Source organism: Sciurus carolinensis, chromosome 6 (assembly GCF_902686445.1).
Source record: "Sciurus carolinensis chromosome 6, mSciCar1.2, whole genome shotgun sequence".
Taxonomy (NCBI): Eukaryota; Metazoa; Chordata; class Mammalia; order Rodentia; family Sciuridae; genus Sciurus; species Sciurus carolinensis.
This window is the reverse complement of record NC_062218.1, coordinates 131,127,166-131,153,620: the sequence shown is the minus strand read 5'-3', so window position 1 is coordinate 131,153,620 and position 26,455 is coordinate 131,127,166. Positions and strand designations below refer to the sequence as shown.

Sequence of the window (26,455 nt, the reverse complement as noted above, 5' to 3'; positions counted from 1 at the left end):
AGGATTGCCTAAACCAATGGGTATGGTAGGCAACTGCTATCAGGTTAGGTGAAGTGGAGTCAACAGTTGAGGCTGATGCCTGACAGGACCCCATCCTGCCCAGCCATTTGGTATAACTAACAGAATCAGTAGTGACCTTCAGAGACACTTCATTGGCGCCTTGGGGTTCCATGCCCATTCAGGAAGTCACCCCATAATCGCTCTCCTCACCTTCAAAATTCTCTCTCTTCCTCTAGGAATTTGTGCATCTCTGACATGCTCTCTGCTTTTCTCATTGACTGAAGGCTCCTGCATCCCAGCTTGACCAGGAAGCAAAGGTAAGGGTACTGCCCAGGGTCACACCTGTGGGTAGTATTCAGGAAGCACCGCTGCATGCCCCTTCCCAATTTGGGGGCTCTGACAAAGAGGGTCATGATGACATTTCCCCCTCTGAGTTCACCAAGAACACTCCCTAAGTTGGAATGAGATGAATCAACTGGGCAATATGGCAGAATGGTGTTGGATGGCATCTGCAGGGTTGTGAACACCAGAGAAGTGCTTTCTGATGTGTTGTCTTATTCTGAGCTGCCCTCTACCCCGCAAAATGAGGTGGATGTTATTATCCCCAGTTACATATGAGGAGACTGAAAAGGGGGAAAAGACTTACCCAAAGGTATACAGATGGTAAAGCTGAATAATGACCTATTTTTTTCTTGTCTGTGGCCTATGCACTTTGTAGGTTGTTGGTATCTGTTTGATGAATGACTGAGCTAATTAATGAATTGCCCAAAATGAATACTGGTCTGAGCTAGAACTTATCTTACCTGTCATCACTAGGTCCTATACTCTTTCTGCTGAATCATATCTTTTTGCACTAATGGGCTCAACACCCTCACCTCTACTCTCACCCGGTCCCAGGATCTCAAGCATCTTCTGTGTGGTATCCATTACCCTCTTCTGCTGTAGACAGAAGGACAAAGGTGGAGTAGTCAACCTTAGTTCCTCTTCCAGGTGGCTGGCCATACTCAGATCATATCTAGCATCCCTCCATCCACATCGTCTCTTCCCCACCACCCACTACCAGTAATCCAATGTGCCTGGTTGTAAACTTGTTTCTTTAAATAAACAGTCTTGAGTTTCATACCAAATAGTCTTTTAAGAGGAGGAACGACTCCAGGCCACCTCATATTTAGCATACAGTGAGCCACATATTTGCACAGAGAGAGTGTGTGTGGATATAGAGATCGCTTGATCGCTATAGATATCATTGCTCATCCAGATGGGAGCTATTTATGATGCTGAGTCATTTGCAGAGAATGCCACTGAGGGATTCCAGGCTGGGCTCTGAGCCCCAGCATCACAGACCTCACGGCTCTCTGCCTCGTCGTTACTTTTCACAAATGGAAAGAGGAAAGAGAGAGAGAGAGTGGTCCCCCATCACAGTGCAGGACAGGAGAGGATATTTTGGCTGCAAGAAATAGAGACTTTCTCATATGCAGTTCCTGCTTCTAGTCATTGTCCTTCATTCTAAACTCTCCAGCCTTATAGGTCAATAATCCAATGCCTCCATTGTATAGGAGAGAGAACTGAAACCCAGAGAGAAGAGACTTGTGTAGTGTCACCTACAGCATCAGCAACACAGCTGGTATGAGACCTCAAATCTGATTGTTGTCCGTGGATTTTTCCACTCCCTCAGCTACCTTCTTCAATTTTATCTTCAGTGTCTTGGCACTTCATTCCTTTGAGGAGTTTTCTGTCCTCTGTAAACTTGGAGATGTCATTGAGCACTTTCTTCCTTAGGATCCTTCAGGACAGGAGCTAGGTCCTACTTGTTTTGGTAACCCCATGTTTAGTGCAGGGCCTACCTACCCTGGGTACTCAATGCATGTGTACTGAGCATTATATAAAACGAAACTCAAAACTAGTTCCTGGGGAACCCTAGTTCTCCATTTGAAAAAGCACCCATTTATCTCCACCCTCTTTCTTGTCTCTAAGCCAGTTCTCTATCCATGCAAAAATAGACTCCCTCCCACTTACCACCCACCTCTGCCCAATTCTATAATGAATCAATTTTATTAATAGGCTTTGGGATAGAAGCTTGACAAAGGCTTTTTGTGAAAGTCACCCTTTATCTCCCCATATAGTTTCACTTCTCAAAGGATTATAATAAAACAGTCAGGTGGGATTCGGCCTTATATAAAATATTAATTAATCCACTCTTTCCCTCCATACACAATGTGTTTGTTTAAGTATTTAGTGATCTCTAACCTTTATGATAGATTTTATTTGATTGTTGTAAGATACGCTGAGATGTGATGCAAATGAGTACAGACTTTGGAATTGGGAGTGGGGTAAATTTCTAGGTGGCCACTTAACTGGTTCTGCATCCACACTGATTGCACAGGGCTCTGTGAATTAAATGAGATAAAGTCTTTAAGGTGTCTGGCACATAGTAAGTGCTTAGGGCAAGTTTTGAATAAACAAATGAATAAACCCAGACCCATATGAACCAGATCCTAAAAGATGAGGGAACAACTGATTTCGTGATCTGAGGAGTTAGAGTCATACAACACCAGGAGGGTGATTTGGGAAGTCTCAGGAAGCAGACCTGAGAGATTAGGCTGGTTTGGATGTTTACAGGCTGGAAAGGGAGATTATTTTTCCCTTGTGCAGGGGGTTCCCACAGCTGAAGGAAAAGTTTGAATCTGGAATCTAAGTTCAAAACAAAAACACTCCTTGAGAGGCACAAGTGTGTCTTGTTAACTGCTAGATTCTACCTTTCCCAAAGCAGAGCCTGACTAAGGGTGATAGCGAAGAGACAGAGAAGAGCATAGTACTTGTGCACTGAGCTGAATTGACTGGCTTGGTTTGACCTGGATAGAGCTGATCTGATTGCCTGCTCGAATTGGCTTGGATATTTTTGCATTTAGGGAATGAACCCAACTTTCAGACCTACCAAAAAAGAAACTTCCCGGAACTTGGGCTTAGCTAAGACCTGGTCCTGTAGAATAAAGGGTGATATTTGTAACATTTGGGGATCTTTCAAAGATGGAAGCATCTCAGAGAGCACCGGGTTTATAGCCAGGACTGAGGGGAAAGTGTAGGGATCTTGATATGGTTAGGGGACACCACAAGCCTAAATATCCTTTAGGAAACTTCAAAACATACAGAAATTCTGCCTGGATGTTTCCATATTTTTAAGGCAAAAGGATCCTCTCTTCCTTAGCATAGTACATACCCTGGTGGGAGGTTAGGGGGTCAAATAGTCTCAATGATGAGAAAAGTCAGGCTGAGGCCAGGGGCTAGGCAGAGTTTCCTATTGCAGATGCTGGGACAGTTGTAAATTGGTCCTCTTTTGGAATGAGGATTTGGGGTCTGAACAAGATATGATTTAACACCAAATTTACATCAGGCACTTTTTGCTAAAGGCAGTAATGACCTAGGAACTCTAGTAGGGAATCAGGTAAGACCTCTGGCATCACAATGTGAAAGGGAGGGGAGACTGCATCATTGGGGCACCTTGATCAGCCCTATCACTGCCGATTACAGAATGCAACCAGGCACCTGGGACAGACAGGCCCAGAGCCAACAAATTAATTTCAGGTGAGCACGGAGGTTTTCAGTATTGTTCTTGGTCATGTCTACGTTTGTCTCACACGTTGATCTTGGGACCATCAAAAGAAACATGGTCTTTCCCTCTCAGTCCCCACTTTGTGCCCTCTAAAAACCTGGATACTGTTTAGACATCAGTGTTTGATGAATGAATAATTAGGTCAGAGTGAGGCTTAGAAATCCAGTGGAATATTTCAAGATGGCAAGATGGAAAATTTCAAAAGATGGCCAAGGTCCAAAAGTAGAGATGCCCAGCCAAGAAAGACAGCAGAGACCCAGAATTTGCCCCTCAGGAGTTTGGCTCACAGGGAAAATTGAACTAAATGGAGCCAAGGGATAGGGTGATAGAGTTTGGTTTTAAAATAATGTTTCTGAGTCCCAGGCTTCTAAGAAAAGTTCTCAAGAACCATTAAGATGGACTTTGGGGGAAAAAAGGTCCTAAAGAATAAGCACTGGATCCCTGAGTCTCACTTCAAGCACAAAAGCTCCACTTTTATTTGTTTTATGTATTGGATTTCCACACATAAATGATTATTTGAATTTTTAAAAAATGTATTTGAAAAGCATGGGTGTCAAAACAGCCTAAGCATTCAGAGGTAGACTGTCTAGATTCCAATCTCAGCCCCATCCCTTTCCACCAGTGCAACTTCAGACATCTACATTCAGCACTTACATTCTCATCCATAAGCAATCCTCCCAGGGATGTGTAAGCATTAGCTTAGATGCCACAGTATTTCCCAGAGACTGGCACATGTGCGATTAATGTTGTGTAAGGTGATTTTAGATGGTATACAGATGAACATTTATTAATTTAATAACTTGCAATTGATAGATGTTAGAAATACATCAAACTCTGATTTATGGAAATAATATAGCTTTTCCTTTGAAATAAAATCAGGCATTTTTTTAAAAAAGGAAATCAATTTGAAGAGAAATTCTAAATCAGTGAATAGTACCCATTAGGCAAAAATCATAAAGGTGGTACATGAATGACTGCAGTTTGGGGGAAATTCAGATAACCTATGTAAAACACCAATCATAGTGTCTGCCACTTAGGAAGGTCTCAAAAATGTTAGTTCTCAAGTTGGGAGTGGTGGCCCATACCTGTAATCCCAACAGCTCTGGAGGCTGAGGCAGGAAGATCATGGGTTCAAAGGCAGCCTCAGCAACTTAGTGAGGCCCTAAGCAATTTAGTGAGATCCTGTCTCAAAATAAAATATTTTAAAAACGGAAGGGATGTGGTTCAATTCCTGGTACAAAAAAAAAAAAAAAAAAAAAAAAAAAAAAAAATTATTTTATCCTTCTTCACTTTAACTTCCTGAGAAATCAGGGCCTAGAACCAGACTCATTTACTAGGGCAAAGCAGATGCCCTGGCCTGGTTGACCTGAAACACAGAATGAAACAGGCATGGGGCAGGTAGCAGTGGGTCAAGTTCAGGAGGGAAGTAGGGGTCAAATCCGGTAAAGTAGCTGGTCACAGACTCTTAGAGCTGGCGGAGGCCACCAAAGCAGCATTTTTCACAAAGTAGATACAAACCATCAGTGGTCATGGGACAGTTTTAAGAGTTATTCAGGCATCTGTTAAAACTACTGGGAGGGGGCTGAGGATGTGGCTAAATGGTACTTTCCACGCACTCATGAGGCCCTGGGTTTGATCTCTAGCATGTGTACACACATGCACACACACAAAAGAAAGAAACACAAAAGTGAAAATTTTTGAATTTAGATCTTTTCCCAGGCTAATGATATGTGATATCTCTCTAGAAATACTGGGTAATTCTCTCTCTAGAAATGCTAGGCAGTGGCAGCAAGCACAACTCCCAATGAGCCATCTGATCGTGAGGGGAAACCCGACATTGCAGCACACCGCCTTGCCAAGCTAGGGTGTCATGTAGGTCAGGTGGTTCAATGCATTCTCTACTTGTGCTATTTTATCAGGACATAGCACCACCATAAGTTGAGAAGCATCTGTCCTGATTTCATGTTTTGAGAATGATCTTGTGTTTCCTTTTAAAATGTATGTACTAAAGGCTAAAGAAATGAATTTCCTACTTTTGTTAAGTATAAAGTAAATAATATTCTAAGCAAAATGTACACAAGGAAAAAAAGATAAAAGCAGATCCTAACTGAGGGAAAAGCATCTAACCTCGCAGGGATACTGCAGGGTTCCATGACCTCATAAGCAGCAATGTCTCAGGCCCCATCACAACCTTCAGGGTAAATCTTATCCTGCAAAGAGCAAAAGAGGCCCCATCCTAAGAAGGAGTAAGATTGCTAGGGAAGTAACCCAGAGCCTCCTACTAAGCCAAGAGCTCAAGGACCAGGACAGCAGCTTGGCCAACAGGACCATGGCTGTCATCAAAAAGTTCAGTCCGAAACAGATCCCAGGCCTCTAGCAAGATGGGGCCTGGAAAGGATGATCCAGTGTGGAACCAGAAGAGAGTGGGGAAGGAACTGAGAGCCAGCTTGGCATTCAGAGGAATCAGTGCCTTTGAGAGGAACTGTGTATGAGCTGAGCTATGTTGGTAATAAGCAACAGAAACCGACTCTTCCACATTCAAACAAGTGGGTTGGGATGGGAGCTGTCATCAGCTAGTATCCAGAATCAAAGGTAAGGCTGGCATGATTGCCTAAAACAATATCAAGGGGCTTTGAACCCATGGAGGAGGAATGGATTCTGGGCAACCCAAACCAGCAAATATCTATTCTAAGGAGCCAAAGGAGTCCCAGGCAACATGGTTCCCTGGCCTCACTCCCTGGGCCTCCTTTCCTTCACCTTCACTGACCAGAGCCCCCATTCCAATCTGGTGCCAGTGCTGAGCTATACCTGGGGCAGGGCCTCTTCAGGCTTCCAGTAAGAGGCTTCTCAATTCCCTGATGCTCTGGGGGCCCTAGTGGAGAGATGCAGGTGGACAAGACTTCGTCCTTGGTCTCATGACTGAAAAAGATCTGCTGGGCCAAGAAAGTCTAAAGAGAATTAACTCACTCAGTGATTAAAACCCTGCCATCTGCAGAGCAGGTAGGGAGCAGAAACACCATGGTAACCTGGTCTATGTATGCCTATCTACACAGCAGCGACCACCTGCTCTAGTCAATTGCTACCGCAAAAGCATGTGACCCCAGAGTAGACAGATATCCTGGTTTGTTTTAAGTAAAGCTCCAAATCCAGATTTTCATGGGACACTCCTCATTTTTCAATGTTATCAGTTAACAAAAAAAAAAATCATATTGTGCTCCCTGAACGACACATACTAGCAGTTTGTAGATACCGGACTATCTTCTATTCATCCACTGCAACTCCGCTGAAACATTCCTTCCTCCAGGAAGTCTTCCATGACTTACCACTCCTTCTGCCCTGCCACCCTTTCTTTGGACACACACAGACCCCATATTTTCTCCTGTCACAGTACTGACCCTCTTTATTATGAAAGCTCCTTGGTTCTTGTCCCTCTTTATTGTGAAAGCTCCTTGGTTCTTGGCTGTAAGCTCCCTGAGGTGGCCCACTCTGTCATATTGTATCCACACCAGGGTAAAGACCGATGCATACAAGGTGCTGTGACATCAATCAAAGGGGGATACAGGAACTTTAGTGTAGGAGCACTAGGTTATACTGTGACACCCCTGAATCTTGAGATCTTTGGGGGCTTGATATAACAAAGGTCTGTTTCTCCCTCAAATGAAGTCAGCTGTGGAGCCAGCATCTTTCCAATCATCTTCTTTCTAAACCATAACTTGGAAATCCAAACTAGCTCCACCTTTATACAGCAGGGGAAGGAAGTAACTGGAGAATTCACATCCAATCTTAAATACCAAAGTCTAGAACTGACACTTATTGATTCCTCTCACAAATCAAGGGGCTGGGAAAATAGGCAAGAGCACATGAATACTCACCGAGTCCATGTTTCTACTATATGGACTCTGACCTGCAGCTGGCAGTGTAGGGGAACCTTGGGGTCCAAGAGGTGAACTCAGACTCCTGAATCCAGGCTGTCAGGGCCTGAAGTTCACAGGTAGCAATGGTCAATTTGCATGTGTAAACTCAAGATATCCTGAAAAGGGGAAGAATGGGGAAAGACTTTCATTTACCCAAGATTAAAAATCTTACCTTGTTTTTCTAATCAGTAAACACTAGGAAATGAAAATCAAGTGGACAGAAATAGAGGTCAAATGCCAATGAGCAAACTGTTCCAAGTAAAATTGTCACCAGACCCCTTGGCATCTTATTTGAGATCCACAATGAACCAGAGGCTTCTCTTCTGTGATCAGATGCCATGTACTCAGAGATCCTGACCCTTACTGCACTGTCAGCCTTGGCCAGACCAGACTTGCCAACAGCAAGTCAATGAGCCCCACTCCAGGGAACTCCAAGATATTTGCCATGCCTTCATCAGACTGGGCATGATGCAATAGTCTCCTGGGATAGAACCATTGGATCTTAGACATGCTTTAGAAAAAAGGAAAGCTTGGACACAGAACTAGCTTTTACTAGCTTTTTCCTAATAAGTTGAATTCTTTACCTCTCTGACTTTTGGTTTAATCATCTCTAAAGTTGGACAATGACAACATCTTCCTCTCAGGACAATTGTGCAAAGTCATGAGATTACACATTTAAAGGGCCTGGAGCACAGTAGGACCTCAACTAATAATATTTTTCTTCCTTTTCCCTGTCGATGTTGGAGGGATTTAATCTAACCTCCCAGCAGTAGCACCCCTAACTATTGGCAGTCATCTAATTCTCATTTGTAAACCTCTGATGACAAGAAGTTCACTGTTCCTCAACCTCCTCAAGCATCCTATGTCCATAATGTCTCTAGGGTCTGATGTCTTTAGGGACTAAGGTTTGAGGAAATGAATCTTGGTCCAACTCCCCTCCATACTCTGGTTGACCAGTCACTACCTTGGCTTCTAGGAGTTGTCCTTGGGAACAGAGTGGTAAAGATAAAGCAAGTAAGAGGATGAAGGTTAGGGAACGTGTGTCCATTTGTGGTTCATAAAGAGGAAACAGGGAAATCCATCTTGAGGGAGACAGGATCAGGACTAGGGTCATTTATCGCAGAGAAATCTCTGGAAGACATGTCACAAAACAATGGTGTAGGTTCAACCTCAGATTAAATGCGGGGAGCTTTAGAGGGGCAAATAGGAATCTAAAATAAGAATAAGTTTTCCTTCATTCATTCTGCAAACATTCAGTTTGTCCATCGTGCCAAGTTTCATACTGAGCATGGGGGACAAAAAACAAATCAGTTTCTGGCCTGATCTTAGGGGAATGGTAGGTAAGTAAATATTGATATTAAAACCATATGAGAATCATTGAGATAAAGTGTGGGATGGGTACCACAGAAGTTCAGACAAGGGGTACTTAGCCCACCTGTGGAGGGGTATTCAGGAAAGGATGAGGAGGTAGACAAAAATAAGAAGAGAGAGGACGGTGGGCAGAAGTTGGTCATGGGCAAAGAAACAAAGGTGACAAACAGCCTGGTATGTGGAAAACCTACCCACTGTCCTCTATTGCTTGAGACATGGCAGGTGGGCCTCAGCTGACAGTGAGGGCCATAAAAGACAGTTACAAAACTGGAAACTTGTCTCAGGTTAGAAGAGAGCCCTGGAAGGAGTTCTTTGCTTTTGTTATTGTTTTGTTTTCAGGGAAAAAAAATTTCTTGAAATATAATCCACATTCATAAAGTACTCATATAAGTTTACAGTTTAATGAATTTTCACAAAGTGGACATACCTATGTAACCCACCTCAGATCAAGAAACAGAAGTTTACTAGCATCACAAAATGCCTCCTCTTATCTTCCTTCCAGTCACCATCTCACTGCAAAAGGAACCTCTCTCCTGACTTCTAACCTCACAGATTAGTTGGCTTGTTTTTGAACTTCATGCAAATGAAATTAAGCAGTAATTAAACTATTCAGTGTTTGACTTCTTTCATTTAATGTTATGTTTAAGACTCTCATGTCATTGCACTTGCTTGAAATTCATTTCATTGCTGTATTATATCCCACTGGGTTATCCTGCCAAAATATATTCATTGGTTCTAGTATTGATGGACATTTGGATTATTTTCAGCTGGTGGCTCTTTGGAAAAAATCTTCATACAAATCTTTGAATTAATGCATATTCACGTTTCTGTTGAGTGTATGCCAAGGAGTGGAGTTGCTTTGTCTTAGAGGGTGCTGTTTCAGCCTTAGCAGATGCTGTCAAGTGTTTTTCTAGAATGATAATACCCATGTACACTCCCTTCTGTCCAGTGTGAAAGTTCCAGTAGCTCCAACTTCTCACCAACACTTGGTATTTTCTGTCTTTTCCATGTAGCTATTCTGGTGAATATGTAATGATTATATAGTTATTATTTGCATTTCCCTGATGACCAGCGAAGTCAAACTCCTTTTCAGATCCCTACTGACCCTTGAACCTCCTCTTTCATGAACTGTCAGTTTAAGAGTCTGGAAGGAGAAGGACAAGGTCTCCATTTCATTTTAGAAAGTTATTTCAGGCAACCAAGAGAGGTGATGAAAATAATAGAAGTAGGTGCCCTGGAAGCTCTGGCTAATACCAACGGCATCTCTCTTGGGTACTGGGCTTCATCCACTCCCTCTGCCTTCTTAAATCCTCACTGCCACCTTGAGAGAGATCAAAATTATTATCAACATTTCACAGAAGGGATTGGGGACCTCACAACTGGAGCCAAGAATGGAGTGGAGCCAAGAATGGGGGCCCTGTGTTCATTTTCAAACCAATCTCAGGCTGGATAGACAGCCCCAGGAAAAAATAGAACACAGCTACAAGGACATCTGTCTCACTCCATAGCTTGCAGAAAAGGAACATGTCCCTCTCTTTCCCTCTTCTTCCTCTTCCCTCTCCTATCACACCCCAAGTCATGGCAGAAGTAAGCAGCCATGGGAGGCCATGGCATCATTGGATGCCCAGTGGTATAAAAGAAGGAGTTAGACCAACTTGGATCTAGTCCTGGCCATGCCATACTCACTGTGTTGCCCTGGACTAGTCATTTTACCTTCCTGAGTCTTAGACTCTTCATCTGTTTATAATCCCTTTCTTCATAATCCCTTTCTCAGAGACTTGTGAAGAGAAATCCATGAGACAAGGTAGATAAAGTGCCCAGCACAAGACAGTCCTAGTTTACTTGGTACACATTGTTCTCTACCCCTCCCCAACACTCTAGGACTGATGGGGATCCCCATCCTGCCAGGGTCCAGTCCTTGACCTCCCTCCCGCCCTGAGTAGCAGGGTCAGCATTCAGCATTCTTTTGTCTCATGCAGCTGGTGGAGGGGGGGATGTGGAGCAGGTCTCCTCAGAGCTTGAGAGCAGGTGTGGTGGGGGCGGGAACCATATCCCTCCCCCTGGGACCTCTGTCTCCTTGCAGCTGCCTACACTCTGGCTGACAGCCACACAATTAGCCCCAGTAGGGCCTTTCTCTTCTCAAGGGCTCTCATTTTGGAACCCAGATGCCTTTATTTTGGGAGCCTTGCTTTGTAAAGTGTTTCAACAACACTACCTCCAAGTAACATCCCAAACCCTACCCCAAGCACACCACGCATTGCCATTCCGCCTGTCCTTCCATTCACTTAATCAGCTCAGCTTTTAGTGAGCATTTCCATGTGCCATGCTATGTACCAAGATCCCTGTCATGGAGTATCCTTTGCAGTGGGAGAGACAGACAATAAATAAGCAGATGCATACAAGCAACAGGATAACTCTGGATGGTGCTCAGGACCACAGAGAGGATAAAGGGGAAAGTTGTGATGGAGAGGGACCGTCAACCAGCCACTCGATCCCAGAGAAGAGTGGGGGGAATTCACAGTGGATCATTTCTGGCAGTCTCTGAAGAGAGGGTCACACCATAGATCCCTGAAGGGAAGTCCCAGTAGGGAGCAGCACCTACAGGTCCTGGCTGCTCCTGACTACCATTAGCTAGCTACGTTCCCCCTCCTTTCCTTCATTGCTGAGTCTTACCAGTTCCTCACAATTGTCTTGCATCTCCCGTCCCCAGTGGCAGGGAGGAACTACAGGAACTCTTCATTGAACCTGGTGTCTTCTCACCTACCCCTAGAGTTCCTTACCCCCAACTCTATTGGATTCTGAGCAAATTCAATTCTTTCCAGATAGTTCTGCCACAAAACAGCTGAGACAAAGTACACTTAACCCCAGAAAAGTCCAGCAGACGTTCTCAAATCTTCAAACCCAGTACTCATTCTCTGTTTTCTCCTCTCAGGCCTTCCATTTCTCTGTTTTCCACCCCTCCCTGACTTGGTCTCTATCTCTGTGTCTAGCTTTCTTATCCCTTCTCTATCTTCCTGTCACTCTCATTCACATCCTAAATTTACTTTTTATCATTTCCTTCAAATATTTTTTTTTAAAAATGCATTGAGCCCCTTACTGGGTGCCAGTCATGGGATTAGGAGCTTGGATCTAACCAAAGATGAGTAAGGCACTGACTGTCCTGCAAGAGGGATGAGTCATGCACTGAAATAAGGGAAGGAGGGATGGGGGCAGAAAGTGACCTGCATTATAAAACAGATGTTAATGGGGTTGCAAAGTATCAAGAAAGGGGATTCCTGGTGGCTTCCTGGAGAAGTTGACATTTTCAGTTAGACCTTGAAATATGGTCATGCAATAAAATGTGAGCTGACTGTGGGAAGGAATGTCCTCTCCAGTGTACTCGCTGCCCAGATGCCATGCATTTGGCTAGAATGGAGAGAATTTTAATGTTACCTTTCTTCTACTTTTACAGTTACCTGATTCTGATTCACTCCCTTTAAAAATCTTACCACCTTCTCTTTGCTCCTTCTCTTTTCCATTCATATTGGTCCCTTCACAGACCTAAGGCAGAGCTTCCAAGCTTTGTCTTCAATTCCTTTTCCTTACATCCTGTCCTCTCAAACCTGTCTTCCCTCCAGCGTACTTTCTACTTAATCTCCAAGGTATCCTGAGTAAAGCATAGATTTTGGTGGCTGCCAGACCTGGGTCTAAGTCTGCTGACTCAACTCTCCAAGTCTTCATTTCATCATCTGTAAACAGCCTCCAAGGGCTGTTGTGAAAATCAAATAAGACAAAGGATATGGAAATGCTTCCTACTGTTAATGAGGCTCTTTACTGTTAATGAGGGCTCTTTTGACTGCAAGTGACAGAAAAATGACTCGAAATGGCTTACAGGGAAAAAGGAAAATCTGACATTGCTGGCATCAGACACATCTGGATCCAGGGGATGAAATGATGACTTCAAAACTCTTATCTTTCCTTGTCTCCCAATTCTGGTCTCTTCTAAGTTGTCCTCACTCTTTGGCAAGCTGTCCTCTTCAGAGTGGCAACATAGCCTTCACCTCTCCACCAGATGAGAAACTCCAATGGAAATAGGCACCCCATTCCCCAAAGTGCCAGCAAAGTTCTGGGATTGAACATCATGAATTAATTTCTAACCCATTCCCATAGCCAGGCCTGGGTCACACACTTTCTCCTGGAGCTGGTGGTGACTGTGCTCTTCCTGCAAAATCCATGAAGGTCATAAAGGGAAAAGGGGCAAACCCTCCCAAAGAGATACTGTTTGACTGTCACAAAAAGAAAGGGGATTGGTTGCTGGGAACCGATCCCCTTGAGTAATAAGACAAAGAACAGAGAGGAAAGCAACAGGTTCACTCGAGAAGAGTCTCATCTGATTCCCCAAGGATGTGTCAGGTGCCTCACTCCATGCTTCTGCAGCACTTCACTCCTCCCTTATCATCACACTGTTAGGGAACAGACAGATGAGAATGGTGAGAACATGAGGTTAGGAGAATAATTCTATAAAATAGCCCCACTGTGCTGACCCCCACATACTTGCTTTTCCAAGAAGCAATTTACCTGCAGCCCTGCCTGACCTAAGTGGACACAGAATTTGTCACCTTCCTTAGCAAACTACCTGTTAACTGCAGCAGAAATGCAGGCCCAAGATAATACTGATGGGAGGAATCCAGATTTTTGTGACCATATCCTGAAACTCTGGGAGACAAGAAGAGTTCCTCCTAACCATAAAAATCTCTAAGAATATGTAGTCAAGAATCCAATTTGCATGTATGTCTAAAAAAACAATAACAACAACAAAGAATCCAATTAGAATCAATCAGCATGGGCCAGCCAAGGTGACCTAGAGTTACCATGACAGTGGGGACTTGAAAGTCTGATGTCACCTTGCTGTCAGTCAAAAGTCAAGAGGTGGACCTGGGTGGGACTCTCTGGAAACTTCTCTGGGATTCCCAATAAAACTGGAGTGTAGGAGAGACACATCATCCCTGTCCTCTCTGAGAGGACAAACTCTTTACCTTGAGAATGTCCCCTGCCTCTTTTCTTGGTCCTTCAATAGACTCATTCCTGTTACTCAGAGCAACATGTCTGAAATCTTTCTGACTTGATCACAAGACACAGAGTTTGAAGAAGAGGTCTTCACACTGTCACAGTTTCTCAGGAGGCCCCAGCTTTATAACAATATTTATCACATTTATTACAATTTTCTATTTATTTCTATCTTCTTCATATAATCTTAAGTATTGGGAGGACGAACCCAGTGCCTGTCTTACCTGTCACTCTACCTCCAATGTTGACAAATGCTGAACTCTTAGTAAATGGTGTATGGATACATGGATGAACACTTAGATGAATGGATAATACATAGGTGGGTGGATAATGGATGTATGACAGGATAGATGATGGATAAGTAAATGAATGGATGAATGAATGAATCAGTGGTTGATAAATGGATGGATGATTCTATGAATGGATGGTTAGATTTAGGGATGGAAGGATAGATAGATAGGATAGATACATGGGATGGATGACTTGGGACAAAACTGGTGATATGGGTTTGGAGTACACCAAGCCTGAACTGCCTAGGAATAAACAGAGCTGTCCCTCAAGCTGTTGATAGATGGACTTGAAATTCAGAAGAGAGGTCAGGGAGCCATTAACATGGAGACTATAATGGAGGTCATGGAGTGGATCATGATCATGGCAGAGGGTGCAGAGTGGTGTACCCAAATTTCACACAGTACATAAGGAACACTTAAATCCGGGGCTGTGTGATGTCAAAGCCTGCCTTATTCCCTCATTCCAAGGCAGCCTGGCCACTACTTGAGGTGGCAGTACAGAGTTAATAGCTCTCCCTTCTCCCCTCCCTCCCCCTCCTCAAACCACTCAGCCAGAAGGGAGCAGCTGCCTGGGAGGACAGAGAGACAGATTATGTAAACTGTGATTGCCACCCACAGGAGGAGGAGGAGAGTGAATAGGTATTGAAATGCGCTTTCAATAATGCATGTCCTCCTCCGCACAGGCCTGGGGCTTGGTGGTGGGGAGAGGAGCCTTAAAGGGACCAAGCCTCCTGTCCCTAGCAATAGGACCACAGACCTCCCATGGCCACACAGGTCCTCTGTCCACAATTAGAGATCTCCCTCCATGGACATCCACATTGTGGGTCCCCAACCTCTCACCTGCAAGGACACCTTTTCTTCCTGTCCTTGCCCTAATGAATTTGACTTTTTAGATTCTCTTTCCCAAACACACTGCATTTACGTCATGATTAATTCATTCCCCCCATTTTTTATTAATCAAAGACACTTAACTGCCAGCCAGAGCTTTGATCAGCAAGAGGTAAGACACAAGGTGATATCACTCTAACCCAAAACTAAGAAATATGACAATATTGTTAGTCAGCCCAACCTTGCTGCCAGAAAACGCCCTCTCTCCCTACACCCCATTCATTACTGTCTTTGGAAAAACTCTAGAAATAAAAGGACCCCAGGTTGGAGAGCAGGGATTCTGCCTAACACTCTGATTTCACAGAAGAGGAAACTAAGAAGCAGAAAGGCGAATGAGGATCATTGGGATCTGAAGGCAGAGGCCTGGCCTCTCTCCAAGTTTAACTGACCTAGAACTCAGCAATGAGGCCATAAAAGGGATTTGACAAGGGGCATAGATTCATCACACTCAGCACCTTCATTGTGCCCCAACTATGCCCCAGACCCACAAGATAGGGTCTCCAGCTTTGTTCTCATAAAATGTCCCTGAGAGTTGAGGTTATCCTTCCTGTTGTGCACAGGAGGAAAATGAACATCCAAGAGGCTTTGTGATTTACATAATTCACATAGCTGGGAAGTGAAGGATCAGGATTCCTTGACTGCAAAATTCCTTCCTCCTCACTGGCCTGGCTGGGAGTGGGGCAAGGAAAATAATGAGATCAGATTTGAAGTTCAACTTACTACTTAAAAGCTATATGAGTTTGGTTAATGTTCTTTCCTCTCTGAGCCTCCATTCTGTCATCTGACCATCTGGTTCCTTGAATGATCCAGTGATCACACATGATAAGACAATGGCATTAAGGCCCCAGCACAGAGCTCAGGGCACAATATTTAAAAATGGCATCCCCTCCCTCCATTGTTCCTGCTTCATGTGCAGAAGCCAAGGCGTGAGGTCTGATCACTTGTATCTTTGCAGATCTCCTAGGCTGCGAATCAGGAAAACATTGCCCAATTCTCCCAGTTATCAATTACATGAACTGTTTTCCTCTGGTCCAGTAATTCTAAGACAAGAGTCAAAGATGGGACAAAGATCTTTCCCTCAAGCTTCATTGCTCCCCTGGTCACTGCCATCTGCTTACATGTCTGGTTTTGTTGATATTGGGTTGGCAATGGCTTAGAAATTTCCGTCACATTCCTGGAAATCACATATACTTCCCCAAGGCAGCCTAATGAAACTAGAGTAGAAATTTCAGCTCCCAGCAACTGGAGAGAGTGAGCCTGCTGTACTCACCATAGTTGCTTCTCCAAGACAAGATGGAAGTTGAATAATTGACTCTCTGGTTTTCCCCTGGAAGTGGTTTTCAGTGAGTAAATGGGGAAAAAAATGTGGTGACTGGGCTGTAGCAGTAAGCAGTTCCTTGGGCAGAAATTCAATGTATAGTTGCCCTCCATCCCCGCTTATCTGCGGGGAGGTAGGGATAATTCCAAGACCCTCCAGTGGATACCTAAAACCATAGATAGTGCTGAACCCTAAATGTGGCTTATTTTCTCCTATACATACATACCTATAATGAATTTTAATTTACAAATTGGGCAAAGTAAGTTAAAAAAACACTTACAATAATGTTATTAGAGTAAAACAATATACTATAATAAAATTTATAAGAATATGCTCTCAAAATATCTGATTATATTGTACTCGGTTTGCTTGTGGTAATGTGAGATGATAAAATGCCTCTGTGATGAGATGAGTGAGGCATTGTGATATAATGTGAAGCTGCCATATAAGGATTACTTGAATGGAAGTACTGAGATACTAAGACAGTTGATCTGATAACTCATATAACTATTAAGTGATTTACAGATAGGTAACATATACAGCATGGATACTCTGGACAAGGGATAATTCTTGTCTGGGGCAGGAAGGTGTAGGATGGCAGGAGATTCCATCACACTACTCAGAATGGCCTGCAACTTAATTAATTGTTTATTTCTGTAATTTTTCATTTAACGTTTTTGGACCATAGTTGATAGAGGCAACTGAAACTACAGAAAGCAAAAACCTGAATAAGGGGAGACCACTGAATTGGAGGCTTGAAAGGCAATTTTCTGTGTGATATGGGCTGGACACCCTGGACTCAAGGAAGGATGTGTTCTGACCCTGTCCTCAAGGAGCAAACAGCTTTCGAGGGAAGAAATGGACATGGAGACAGACTAGAGCCATCAGGGAGAGTGAGGGCTATGATAGAGGCTTGTGCAGGATGGACTGCAGCAATTGGCCAAAACCTAGTCATATGCCTCTACTGGAGCCTCAGGCTAAGCCTTAGCCCCACCTAATCCACCTGAAGGAGATTGAGAGAAGTTCCCACCTCCAAGGAAATGGGGCACCCTTACTAACAGAAAGGGAAATGCATGCTCAGAATGCAAAACTACCAACTGTGTTCTTTATCACCTTACCACATCAGCCTGGGGCTACCCAGCGTGCCCACCATACTTTCAGTGCTTGATATCCATAACTTGATATCCAGAGTTTTTCAACATACCTGTAAAATCCAAAAGATGAATGAGCAGAGAGATACATTAACCTTTTGCACACTGAAATATAAAACAACTGGAAATATCCATGTATGTACCCATTCTCTCCTGTGCACCCTGGACAGCTCTGGCTGTCATGGGTGATAAAGAGACTCCAATTCTACCCTCAAGGAGTTCACAGTGAGTAAAGTCTATTTAAGGTATAATTCTCTGATAATTTAGTAAAGCAGACTTAGTGTCCAAAAAATACATTTCACTGCATATTTTTTCCTGGCACTTGGATGCTTTTATTTGCTTCTAAATTAACTGCCTCTCATGAAAATCATGAATTGAAAATGCCTTTAAAATTTCCCTTTCACTTCTGAGTCAATTTTGTTTTTACTAATAAAAAAAGCCAAATTGTTATTACATTTATTGAACGTCCTCATTGAGGCTGCCTCTGGGAGTTTTGTGGTATATTCTCTGAAAATCTGACTTTGAATTCTGAGAAGGTGTCCTGGTCCCTTCATTGATAAGAAGGTGAAAGTCTGGAAGTCATTCTATCAGAACAGGAGACTGTAAAAGTTTGAACAAAGGGAGACTCAGGGGCATGTGATCTCTATTGTCAAGTGTCTGTATGTGGAAGCAACTCTTGCTGATTCTGTGAGTAGCAGTTGTAGGGTTTAGGAATAAATTTTTAGCTTCATGTAAAAGAGAAACATCTAGGGACCAGAGTCGTTGGAAAATACATAGACAACCATAGAAGGCAGTGAGTACCTCATTCCTGAAGGTAATTAGGGACTTGGGTGGGAAATGGGACCACATGACCTCAGCCTTTTTCAATGAGAAGATTCCTGAACCAAGGGTTACAGTTCTGACCCAGACACTGTTTGGCTATGTGGCTTTGGTTGAGTTCCTACCCTTCTCAGAGCCTCAGTGACCTAGATAACCCCTGTAGCTTCTCCTCACAGGCATTCACACCTGCCTCTGCAGTCAGGTGATTTCTGTCCTGCACACATTCCAAAACTCCCAGTGCCTGAGCAAACCAGCCCACAGAGCCCACAGGTGCAAGGCAGCTTCTGTCTACTCCTTCTGTTCCTAGAGACACTATGATTCACAGCCCTAGGGGATGTTTCCCCCATCTGACAGGTGGAGAGAGTGAGGTCCAGGGAAGGAAAATAGCCACCAGGGTAGGATGCATACCCTAAAAACACCTAACTGGGCTTCTTCCCCTCACCATCCCCTTGGCCCCATGATTGGTCTTTGTTCCAAAGATGATTCTAGGAATTGGCCTTTTACCCCAGCTCAGGTCAAGGGCCTTTGGAGAGGCAGATGCAGATCAGTCTAAGAGCTGGAAAATGCATTTCCCAGAGGTCTCTTCATAAGCTAACTTAGGCTTCTTTCATTTGATTTTTATAACAACCTTGCAAAGAGGTTTTCCCCCAGCTCATGGAAATGAAACTGATGCTCAGAGAGGTTAACAATTGCCTGAAGCCAGCTGGCAAATAAGCAGTGGTGATGGAATTGGAAGAGGCCCACTTCCCAACCATGCACCCTCCCTAAGGATGATGCATGGAAGCTCACCTTCTGGAAGTGGGCACCAACTTCTCCTGGAAGATACTCCTTTACCAGGAGAGTCAGCCAGAGCCAGATCTGACCTCCAAATCCCTCTGCCAGTATATGCCAAAGGATGAAAGGGTGATTAGGTAGGTCTGGAACTCCTCCTGTCCTCTGAACTCTGCTGGGTCTTTTAGAGAAGTCACTTGCTCTCTCTGGGTCTCCATTTCCCTATCTGTAAAATAAGGAACTTGTTTCCTCCAGAACTAACATCCTAAGACTCCATTATTCGTACTCTTTTGCTCCCAAGTCTCCATCTAGGTGGGGATTAAACCTTCTGACCATACATGGCTGACAGAGTATCTTCCACCATTTGTCTACCGTGATGTGACCCTGCCATGTGGACAACAGAGGACTCATTCTGTACAGATTGAAGAAACTGAGAGATTGTATCACATGCCCAAGATCAGACAGTTAGAATGGCACAAAACCAGGATTGAGGCCCAGGTCTTTATCACTGGAATAGTGCCTACCCAGAACTCTCCTGGAGACTTAGCCTGTGGCCACAGGATTCACAGGGTTGTAAGGGTAAGCCAGTGACATGCTTATCCACCCCAGGGCCCCACCAACTGCCAGATCCTCCTTCCCAGGGCCTCATGGAAGCCCAGTTCCTGCACCATCAAAACTGCCATGCCTTCTGCTCTTGTTGGGAACCAGTCCCAGGTTGCTCTCTGGTGGTCCCCCTCACCCACACATCTGGCCAGATATCCCTCTGAGCTCTCTGATCTGAAAACAGAAATGGATGGTGACTGATTATCCAGAAAAGAAACAATGTTAACTGGAAGGGTAAAATGAGGGGCAATGTAGAAAGAGGAGACTAGTGGGAGGAACAGGAAGGGAGGCAGCTAGCCCTGTAGAGCAGGCCTGGAGATGCTCATGTGATCCAGGCTGTTCTCCACCCCTGGAGAGTGGCGAGGGGACACAGACAATGATGAGAGATGATCAGGCTTACTGCTCACTGCTTAATTTCACAACTCACAAGAGAAGGAGAGAGGAGTAGCCCTATTTTTTTAGTTGAAAACACTGATACTTAGAGACATGAAGCAACTTGGCCAAAGTCACACAGCCAGGGAGTGGCAGAACCCAGATAAAAGCTACCATGTCGTTCTGTCTTCCTGGAGGTATGTGATGCCCCAGCCAGGAGAGGTGAGCAAGGTAGCCTTCCTGTAGGAGGGGGAAGTTTAGTGGTGAAAAAACCCTCTGCCTCCATTAGCCTTCTCCTCTTTACCACAGGCTCTAGAACACTAATGGGGAGGCTGGTTATCTCCCAGGGAGACCCTCGTGCATAGCTCCACAGGCAGGCAAGGGACAAGTCAAATTGAATCTCTGAAATCCTCATTCCCCAGAGCTTTCCTGGAAATAGCAGGAAGCTATTTTTAAAAAGCAGCATCCATAGACAGTAACCTGGGAGATGAGTCCCCATCCTGATCCCACCCCTGTGAGCTGAGAGCTGAATTCATCCTACTCATGGCTTAGCCAGGTGAAGCAGCTGCAGCTCCTTTACCTGACCCAAGGTCTGGAGAGAAGGGAGGGGACCATTATCTGCCAGAGGGAAATTCAGGCTACTCCAGTGACCCCCAATTCTACCTGCTGAAAGAGGCCTTGGATTACCAAAGGAAATATGCATGTACTTGTACTGTCACACTGGGTGTCCATGAGATTGCGTGCCTGTGTATGGCTTATAAACTGAAGCCTTGTATATCTGGGGCGTATATGTGTCTTTGTGTCAGCCCAAGTGTCTTTGTATACTTTGCAAGCATGACATTTAGGTACATGTATTTCTGAAAGCTGGTACATGTTGATGTTAATCTACCTGTGTATATGTGTGCCTGGGTATGTGTGCATCTGTTTATACCTATGTGCATCTGTGTAGCTATGTGCACATGTGTATATTTACATGCATCTATCAGTCTCCAAGAAACCCAAGAAATAAATGTATGGAGTTTTAGGAGTGGAAGAAGCATTTGCTTTCTCTGAAGCTCAATCTCTTCTCTCCCTACTGCTCAAGAAGCAGAAAGGGAAATTGAAGTTCCAGAAAGGAAAAGGACTTGCCAAATGTAGAGAAGACTATGGAGAGCCTCCCAGAGCCATCCCCTTCATAGCTCCATACTAGCTCCATGTCTAAGATCAACAGCTGCTCTTTTCCTGCATGCATGAATGGTAGCAACTAGGTCCATCACACCACTGAGCTTCAGATTGGCTACTAAGGGTTGGGAGGGGTTCAGAAACAGGTGCATCTGTTATGGGCTCTGAGTAGACTGTTGATTCATTCACCCTTTCCTGTGAGGGAAGTGTGTGAATTAAGCCTGCCAGCAGCCTACCCATGGACCCACGGAGACCACAAAGAGGCTGGACATGGTCCTGGCCCTCAAGAGATCCACAATCTGGGGCTGGGGAGATAGCTCAGTCGGTAGAGTGCTTGCCTTGCAAGCACAACGCCCTGGGTTCGATCCCCAGTACCGCAAAAAAAAAAAAAAAGAGAGAGATCCACAATCTGGCAGGAGGTCAGATAAGGTAGATCAAAAACTCTGACAGGGTTAAAAATGTCTAGTCCATACAAACAGAAGCCCAAAGAGGTACAGAGGCAGGGGCAATTGATTCTGCCTACAATGCTAGTGATGAGGTGACATTTGCATTGACACTGAGAGAAAAATTAGTATGTTAGACATTGAAATGGAAAAGGTATTTGAAGTTGGAGACACAATTTATTCAAGAGTATCTTGTCTACTTCCTGAAACTTTGTTTAAGGACATCCAGCTCCTTCCTGGGCTACCCTAAGATGCTCCTTATTCTGCCTTCCCTGTCTCTTCTCTATGCTCCTGATAGTCCCACCATTTGGAACTTATTCATCCTTCAGCAGATGTTCCTGGGCACGAAAAAGTCTCCTGGTCCTGACTGAAAGGAGTATGGAAGATACCAATGTGCCTTTTTTTTCTTTTTTTCACTTCTGGGCATTGAACCCAGGGCCTTGTACTTGCAAGGCAAGCACTCTTCCAACTGAGCTATATACCCAGCCCCAGTGTGACTTTGAGTGTAGTTTCAGTGTCTGTAATGGGAACTAGAAGTCATTAATAGTCAACCAACTGCAGCTCCTCATTTCCAATGTGTCTGACCCTGTGTCAGGGCAATGAAGAATACACCAAAGGACCTGTTGGGTCTCTACAAAAACAGAGAAAGTTAAGTTCTGATGGACCCATTTCTGGAAAGAAAATTGAGGCTCAGAGAGATGAACTGACTTATTAAAGTTGTGTACAGTCCTAAGAGCTAAAAGAGATCTGTGTGACAGTGTCTGTGTTTTTTTTCTGCTGAGCTGGGCAACTGTCTACACAACCAGAAATGTGGGCTTTGGAAACTGCTTTCTACTATTTGTTTGCCTGTATCCAGCTCCTTCCTGGGCCCCCTGCACTTTCAGTGTTATGCTTCTTTTGAAAGTGCTGACCAAGCTGACAAACTCAAGGGAGTCTGTCAACCCTTGGGCTCCAAGAAAATGGAGTCAAACCTCTCCTCCACCACCCTCCCCCCAAGGAGCCAAGGTGGGCTTGAGGTCTTGCAGGAGCATAGGCAATTCAGGGGACCTGATTGGGCTCCTCAATCTTCCATGCCTTCCAGGAAAGCACCTCTGCCCAGGACTCTTCACTGCTCAGACCAAAAGAAGGAAGTATGCACTGAGAGGCCACACACAGGAAGGCCCCAGCACTCTGTGCTCTGTAACATTAACTCAGAAAAAAATATATATATACTAGTCTGCATTGAATCAGCTATAAAGTTTTGGAGAGTTTTGAAATCTCTTTTATTACCAAGTCTTTCTAATCTACCTTTTAATGAGGAGTTGCCACACTCACTTTGCAGATGTGGAGATGAAGAAAGTGCAGTCTCTGACCTCAAAGAGACTGTGGTCATGAAATGTGAATAATCAGCAAGACTCTGGGTTGCTCACATCTGAGATTAGAAGAAGCACAGCAGGTGGGGCAGGAGGGGCATAAAAGGGACTCCCTTTCCAACATGGAGAATCTGGGAAGACTTCCTGGAGGAGGTGCTGTCTAAGCCAAGACCTGAGGATGTGTTAAGTTAACCAGGCAAACGGAAATGGGAAGGAACTGTAGGCAATAGATCAAAGGCTCAAGTACAAAGCCCAAATTCTAACCATGAGTTTTGTTTTGTTTTGTTTTGTTTTGTTTTGGTACTGAGCCACATTCCCAACTCTATTTTGTATTTTATTTTGAAACAGGGTCTCACTGAGTTGCTGGCTGGCTTTGAACTTGTGATTCTCCTGCCTCAGCCTCCCTAGCTGCTGGGATTACAGATGTGCACCACTGTGCCCAGATAGCCATGACTCTTTTAGGTTTGGTTTTCCACATTCACTGGACAGGTGTGGTCTGGAAAAGTTTGGCCATAAGGATCTGGGGTAGGAATGTAGGAATGAGAGACTGGAAAGGGAGTAGCTAATCCTTCACCCAAAGTCAGCAAGTCCCTGGACTGTAAGGGACTCTGTCCACCTGCCATAGCCAGTCCTCTTCTTTCAACTTTGTGCTGCCTCACACCCCTTTCTTGGTGACTGAAGTCCTGTCTAACCTGGAAGCAGCATTTCTGCAAGTCTCTCAGTCAGTGCACTGGGCTCCATCCCTGCTGGAAGAATGGCTCAATGTTCCTCCCTGGGGGACCCCCTTTGGCTGCTGCTTTAGCACAGATTTTGCTTAAGGGTAAATCATATAACATTCTCCAGACCAATAGCATCTTGGCATATAACTGAGATACAGAGGCAATCCCTGGATTTGGAGTCAGGAAGCCTTTGGGTACCAGCTCTGCCATTTATGCAACTTAGCAAGTCAATATGTCTCCTTGGGCCTCAGTGTCCACAGATATGAAAATGAGATTACTGTGAAGATTCCAACGAGACACTGCAAGTGAAAACCACTCATAAACTATTCAGAGATGTGAAATGTAAGTGGGTTTTATTGCTGTGATTGTAGTCATGAATAACAATAAGTGTTCATTCATTCAACGAGTATTTACCAAGTGCCATGTGTCAGTCTCTGTTCTCAGAGCAGGAATCTAACAATGAACTGAATAGATGAAGGGACTTCATAGTATAGGGAAAAGACAGATTAGACAATTTCAATGTAGACATGCACTGCATAATGATGTTTCAGTCAACAACAGACCAAATATGTAATGGTGGTACCATTAGATTATAATGGAGCTGAAAATTTCTATTGCCTAGTGACCTCATAGCCATCATAAAGTCGCGGCACATACATTATGTGTTTGTGGCAATGCTGGTGTAAACAGACCTGTGTGCTGCCAGTTGTATAAAAGTTACCATATACAATTGTGTACCATACATAATACTTGCTAATGATAATAAATGACTCTGCTACTGTTCTGTGTATTTACATTAATATACGTTATCATTATTTTAGTATGTCTACATCTACTTACTTTAAAAAAGTTTTACTATGAAACAATGACTATGTTATGCCAGCAACAGCCTCACACATCCTTTGTTTACCGAGTCCCTTGATTTCATGAAGAGACCACATCAAGAGATTGACGTTTACCATCTAGGTTTGTGTAAGTACATTCCAGGATGTTCACACAGTGATGCATTTCTCAGAATGTGTCCCACAGTTAAGTGATATGTGACTATAATATGATTCATGCTGGAGTAGGGAAGCATGGTAAGCAGGGGTAGTCAGGGACCCTGTCACCTAGTTTAACCTGGGAATTGTAGAGAAATTTGCAGAAGCTATATCCCAATGGAGTGAGCCAGGGCAGGATTAAAGAAAGGTGCTCCAGAGAGAGACAATAGCATGAGTAAAGGCCAAGAGGCTGGACCAAGGGGTCAACTTGGGACAACACAGAGAGCAATGGGTGAGGCAGGAAGGCAAGCAGGGTGCTTCAACTTTAACATAAGATCAAAGTTAACCACATTCTGTTAATTTCTTTTAAACAGATTGCAAGCAATTTGTTGCTTTGCTTTTTTTAAATGTAAAAACTGCAAAATCATAACACATAAATTTAGATCATTTTACAGTTACCGGAGCCCGGTGGAACCCAAAACAAGAATCCAGGGAAAATGTTGGAAAACAAAATGTTGGGAAATAATTCAATCAACGCATAAGACAGAAATAGTGAGCAAAACAGCTCCTTTTTTAAAAAAAGAAATTTATAGCATCAAAAAATCTGAACTATGATTCACTGGAAAATTCTACCAAACATTTAAGGAAGAAATAATATCAATTCTACATTAAATGTTTTAGAAAACAAGAGGGAACCTTCCCAACTCATTTTAAGAAGTTGGCATTAGCTTGATACCAAAATCAGACAAGGACATTCATTACAAGAATAGACCAGTATCCCTCATGAACACAAAAATTTACACAAAATATTAACAAATTGAATACAAAGGTCAGTACCTTATTCCCAGGTGCCAATGTCTGTGCTACTCCCATTGTTGAAATCAAAGGTTTTGTGAGAATCAAAATTTTTGTTGTAGGTCAGTTAGCAAGAAAAGTTTCAGTTGAAAGTGGTTTTTAAAAAATTCAGACTGGAAGAAGGTACAGTACTGGCTCATGCTACTGAAAACTCAGGTATAGCTGCAACCAGGGTATTAATAATGTCACCAGAAAGCTAGCTCTCTCCATCTCCTCCCTATGCCCTCCACTGGGTTGTTCCATTGTCTCAAACAAGTTCTCCCTGTGGGGTAGCAAGATGTTGCCATTAGGACCAGGTGTTTGTTCTATCAACTGCAAGTCATCTGGAAAGAGAGGACCTCTTTCTGGGGGAGCCCAGATTTGGGGTTCATGAGGGTATGTTATCTGTGGGTTTTGTCCAGGCTTTCTACCTTCAACCAGAGGCCCTGGGGGACTAGGACAGGAAATAGTGATCATCATTCCCACCTGCATTGCCCTTTATAATCTAGAAAGTCATCATCTCAGTTGATCTTTACCCTGCAAGGTAGGCAGAGCAGGTGCCAATGTCTTGCCCATTTCACAGATAAGTAACAGGAAGTCCAGAGTGGAGTAGATTGCACAGGTAGTGAGACCGAAGATTATGTTCAGAGCTACAAGATTCCACATTTGAGGTATTTTCAAGACCCCAACTTGGGTCTTGTAAAGGAGATGGAAAAAGGAAAGGTTCAGTGAGTCAGGTCTAGTGCGTTTTCGTGCTTGGTCTCATTCACTCCCCACTCCAAGCCTGACCTGAGGTTTTGGCTAGGAGCCATG

At 43.9% G+C, this 26,455-nt stretch overlaps 1 protein-coding gene across 3 annotated transcripts in view; it reads left to right on the top strand.

Moving 5' to 3' along the window:
* Cplx2 (complexin 2) overlaps positions 1–26,455 on the top strand; it is a 90,157-nt gene that overhangs the window by 12,342 nt on the left and 51,360 nt on the right. For all 3 annotated transcript variants that reach the window (XM_047556913.1, XM_047556915.1, XM_047556911.1), the window contains exon 2: positions 237–317. The gene's annotated coding sequence lies outside the window, so the exon portion shown is untranslated. The remainder of the gene's footprint in view (positions 1–236; positions 318–26,455) is intronic.